The sequence below is a fragment of the Loxodonta africana genome, chromosome 7 (assembly GCF_030014295.1).
Source record: "Loxodonta africana isolate mLoxAfr1 chromosome 7, mLoxAfr1.hap2, whole genome shotgun sequence".
Lineage (NCBI taxonomy): Eukaryota > Metazoa > Chordata > Mammalia > Proboscidea > Elephantidae > Loxodonta > Loxodonta africana.
This window is the reverse complement of record NC_087348.1, coordinates 35173846-35179481: the sequence shown is the minus strand read 5'-3', so window position 1 is coordinate 35179481 and position 5636 is coordinate 35173846. Positions and strand designations below refer to the sequence as shown.

At 42.6% G+C, this 5636-nt stretch overlaps 1 pseudogene; it reads left to right on the top strand.

Moving 5' to 3' along the window:
- Window positions 1-3274: 3274 nt before the first annotated feature.
- LOC135232135 (small ribosomal subunit protein uS11-like) lies at window positions 3275-5272 on the top strand (annotated as a pseudogene).
- Window positions 5273-5636: the final 364 nt, after the last annotated feature.

Here is a 5636-nt window from a genome sequence, read left to right as displayed (position 1 = left end):
AGAATACTTGAGTTTTTGACAAAAGAGAACAGCCCTAACTTCCTCCTCCGAACTTCTCTTCCCTTCAACTTAAACCTAGTCGTGATGGCTAGTGCCCTCTGCAGCTGGAAGTAAACTGAGAGTTGTTAGCAACCATCATTTGGAGAAAGCCTGTCCGCTGAGCAGAGAATGTGATCAAACACAGAGAGAAAACCAATAGGGCAGGAAGTGAGAGAAAGAGAAGTTGAGGCCTTATTTGAATTTCTAGAACTATCATACCTGAAACAAGCACCACCCCTGGAATTCCAAGTTATGTGAGCAAGACACGCCTTTTATTTTCCTTTTCTTTTGAGGTAGGTTTCCATTATCTGCAACCGAAGGAGTCTGACTTATACTCTCTTTGACTCAGGTATCCTACCTTGATTTTTTTAAAAACGCAAACCGGCTGCCTTTGAGTGGATTCTGACTCACGATGACCGCAGGTATTGCAGAGTAGAAATAAACCCCGTTGGCTTTTCAAGGCTATAACCTTTTGGAAGTAGATCACCAAAAATTTCTTCTGAGGCACCTCTGGGTGGGCTTGAATTACCAACTTTTCAGTTAGTAGTTGTGCACTTAACCGTTTGCGTCACCCAGGGACTCCTCCTATCTTGACGGTGAATGTCTGTTAGGGTTTCCAACCTTCCGCTGCCTGTGACATCTGGGCTGTTACTGACAGGATGTCCATGGGGACTGTAGTCACACCTCCATCCACCTTTCTAGACTCAACCCCAGCCCCTCCCCCCCATATCACCTCTTCTACCACTTGGTCAAAAATTGGCCAAAGGGAATGAAGAAGAAAGAAACACAGGGTGTCACCACACACCAGGGCCTCTTCAACTCCACAATGTCCTCAGAACGCCCTCGCAACTCCTTTGTTTGAGAAATACCGGAGTTAAGAAATGGAAGTCAAATAAAAGCAAGCTGGGCAGGAAGGCGTGGGGGAGGAGTGGAGTTGTCTAATCTGGGAGGGATCTTTGAGATCATCAACCCATTCTCTCACTTGTTTGTTCAGTCATGTAGCAACATTTTTGTTGAGCTCCTACTCTGTGCCGGACTCTCAAGTAGTCCTTGCCTTTTCTACATAGAGGTGGAAATGTGACGTACAGTGTACGAAAGGTATGAAAGAAAGAAATCGGACTAGCGAGTCTCCATCTTTCCTCAGGCTTCTCAAAGAGGAAATGGCCTTAAAAGAAAACAGATGAAATCCAGATTGGTAGGAAGACAAAGCCTTATTCTGGGTGGGATTTGGGATGGTAAAATGAGGTGGCCTGGGAATCTTCAGGAATGAAGACCTAATTCACTGACTCGTCTTTAACAGGAAGCTCCGTGGAGTAATGCATAATGCAAGAACTTCAGAGCTAGGTTTGAATCTCGATTCTTTTCTTGAAGTGTGTGGCTTTAGACAAATTGCTAAGCATCTCTGAGTTTCCATTTCCTTAGCATTGTTGTGAGCACTGTATGGACATAGTAACATCATCTAACATTTACAGGGAGCTTACTGCATCCCAGCTTCTGATCTAAGCTCTTTACTCACATTATTTAATCCTCACAACAAATAGAAAGGCATATTCTAGGCAAGCTACCTTTGGTCAGTTGTAGAGCCTGGCTTGGAACCCAGGCCATATGTGGCTCCAAAGCCTGTGCTTATAACCAGCCCACTTACTGCCGCCATCACTGGCAAAATGGGGTTGACTCACTCATGTTAATAACTAAAGACAACAATGAAGGGGTAAAATGCAGGAGCTCTGGAGCCAGTCTACTGGGGTTCAAATTCCAGGTTTATCACCCATTAGGTATGTAAACTGAAGCATATTACTTAACTTCTCTATCTCTGCCGTGATTTTCTCGTCTGTAAAATGGGACTGATAATGAGACTCAGGGTTAAGTGAGTTAATACAACCATTCCTGGCACACGGTGGGTGCTCAATAAATGCTGCCTACTAGTCCTTTCAAGCCTCCTTACTTCCTCAGAGAGGTCGCCCTGCCCAGTGTTAATTATATTCCTTCCTGTTATTCATCCTTATGGCACCCTGCTCCCTTTCTACAAAGTGCTTAGGACAATTTGTAATCATACATAAGAGGAAGGGAACCCTGGCAGGGCAAATGGTTAAGCCCTTGGCTGCTAACCAAAAGGTTGGTGGTTTGAACCCACTCAGTGGGTCTGTGGAAGAAAGACCTGGTAATCTGCTTCTGTAAAGATTATAGCCAAGCAAATCCTATGGGGTGGTTCTACTCTGTAATATAAGGTTGCTATGAGCTGAAATCCACTTTCCGGCACCTATCAACAACATACAAGAGTAACCATCTCACAGGGTTGCTATGGCGATTAAACGGGATCATGCAAGTAAAGCACAGAGCTTGGCACACATGTAACTCTTAGCAAGTGTGAGCCATTATTATTATTACCATTATTATTTACATTGGAGTCCTTCCTTGGCTAAGATCATTGACATATGTACATTCATCGGATCTAAGATACCATCAATTATAAGCCACACCTTAGGTGTATTTCGAAGAAATAGAAAAACCACTGTACAAGGCTTTCCTATTACCACGAGTTTTTATTTTATGCTGATTGAAAGAGCTCTTTCAAGTCCTCTTATTGAGACACAGATTTTTATCATATATCATGCTGCTCTGTTTTCTTGCCTTTCTTTTTAGTACACAATATCTTTTCATTTCAGTGCCAGATACAGCATGTAATCTTTTTGAAGACGTTGTAAGGGGTGATTAAACTCAACACCTGTAGAACAAAGAATGCACATAGCCTAAGGGAAGGGATGATGAGATGGAGAGCTGCAACCAAGTTTGTGCATTGCCTGGTGGACAGTAATTTAAGATGTTATTGATTGCAGCACATGACCTTATTTCAGAGGTGTAAAAATGTGGGGGAAAAGTCTTAAAATTGATGAAATACAATCTTAAAATGTAAGTGTCCCCCTAACAGATGTATGGTTTTCTATAAGCCACCGTGCTTTACCTTTTGGAATTTCCTTCTAACTAGCGATTTCATGTACATTGAACTTTGTGTTAGTTAAAACAATGCTAGCTGTGATAACAGATACACCCTGAAACCTCATTGGTTAACACTATAACTGTTTATTTCTTGCTTGTGTAGAGTCCAAATTGGGTGTCCTAATTGACAGCAGGGGCCCTATTCTGCATCACCATTCAGGGATCCAGGCACATGGAGATTTTGCTGATTTCAACAGGCGACTGGAAGGTTTGCTAGGGGCACATAAGCAATGGGCACATGGGGAAGAGCAGGTAGGGTCCTGCATAGAAGTTTTTATGGACTAAATCTAGAAGTGGCTTGCTCGGCATGCTTTTTTTCACATTCCACTGCCAGAGCTTGATCACATGGCCAAACCTAACTGCAAGGAAGGCTGGGAAATGTAGTCTAGTTGTGTCTCCAGGAAGAAGAGGAACTGGATTTTGTAAAACCAAAAAAACCCAAAGCTATTGCCATCAAGTCGATTCCGACTCATAGCGACCCTATAGGACAGAGTAGGACTGCCCCACAGAGTTTCCAAGGAGAGCCTGGTGGATTTGAACTGCTGACTTTTAGGTTAGCAGCCTTGGCACTTAACCACTATGCCACTAGGGTTTCCTGGATTTGGTAAGCAGTAGCAATTTCTGCTCCAAGGTTTATAGAAAATTAAGGCACTGTGATGGGCACTCTTGTCTTAATCCATCCTGGGTCACAGGCCCACAGGTAGGTGGTAAGCAAAGGGCTGCTGGTGGTCCACAACCCTGCCATAGTCTCAGCACCAGCCGCCGTCTTGCACCTTCCTCTGTGACTTGCTGCCATCATACTGTCGACACCTGGAGGGCAGGGCTCCTGCCTTCTATTCCTTGGTTTTGGCTGAAGAACTTGGCACCACACACAGTTGGTGCTCTGAAATCTTTTGCTGATTGATAACTTGTATTCGTTCTGCACCTCACTCTTATTTGATGTGAAATATTTTCATGTATTAATTTCTTTTCTCCTATTATTTTAATTATGCAAATAACATGGTCACTGTAAAAAAATTAGAAATGGAAATAAATGAATAGAAAAAGTGCTAAAATTATCTGAAATCTCATTTGCCATTATCATCTTGGAGCATTATTAACTTTTCTCTGTGCATATGTTCAAATATTTTTCTCTGTCTAAAGTGGGATTATTTCTATCCTGCTCTTTTCACCCAAAAAGATATTGAGAATATTCCTCAAAAACAAAACAAAACAAAACAAAACCCAACAAATATAACCTATATGAGGTCAAATGGTCAATAATTACTTTAAAACAAAGATGAGAATGTAAGGAGGGAAGGGAAACTAGATTAAAGGAATTGGAACAACCAGAACAGAAATAATGAGAATGTTCATGCATTGTGAAGAATGTAACCAATGTTACTGAACAATTCATGTAGAAATTGTCGAATGGGAGCCTAAACTTCTGTGTAAACCTTCACCAAAAACACAATAAAATGTGATTAAAACCAACCAACCAATCAACCAATAAATATAAACCTACACCGTCATTTTTAATCTCTCTAAAGTATTCTGTTGTATGACCAAACCAGTTTATTTAACCAGTCTGCTTTTGGTGGATATTTTAGGTTGTTTCTCATTTGCTTCTGTAATGAACATTTTTATATGTTCCTTTCATTTCATCCGTTGAGTCTTTCATTCAACGTTTTTTTTTTTTTTTCATTGAATACCTCTGTGTGTCAGCCTCTTTTCCAGGCACTGGAGAAACGACAGTGATCCAAACAGACAATTAGAGATCCTCTCTTCCCAGCTTTGGAGTCTGGAGACCACACGTAGAAACGGCACCTCACAAGGGGAAGGCAAAGAAGGAAGTGCAGGTCATCAACCTTGGGCTTCAGGTGGCTGAAGGGGAGAACGTATTTGGCGTCTGCCACATTTTTTCATCCTTCAATGACCCTTTTGTTCATGTGTCCCAACTCTCTGGCCAGGAGACCATTGGCCGTGTGATTGGTAGGATGAAGAAGGAGTCTGCGCCATATGCCACCATATTGGCTGCCCAGGGTGTGGCTCCAAGGTTCAAGGAGCTGGGCATCATTGCCCTACACATCAAACTCCGTGCCACAGGAGGAAATAGGACCAAGAACCCTGGGCCTGTGGCCCAGTCAGCCCTCAGAGCCGTTGCCCGTTCAGGAATGAAGATTGGAGGAATTGAGGATGTTACCCCCATCTCGATAGCGCTCACAGGAAGGGGAGTCAGTGCGGTTCCTGTCTGTGAACAGGAATCCTCAAATTATTGTTTTCTGTTAATAAATTGCCTTTGTGTAAAACAATTACAATTATTTTCTTAGGATAAATTATAAGCAGTGAATTTTCTGGGGTGAAGGGGATGTCTTTATTGTTATTATTATTGGCTTTTAATACATATTGCCAAACTGTTTCTAGAGAGACTGAGTGACTTCTGTTTCCACCAATAATGTGTGAGGCTCCTGCGCCCCACACCACCATGGCCTAAGAGCCAGCTCCAGACCATCTTGGAAGGGGGAGTGTCTTAACAGTATAACCCTTATCTGTTCCCTGCTCACCCGCCCCCTTCTTCTGGGTTCTTTTCTTGGCCGTACACACCCTGCCTTTCAACATCA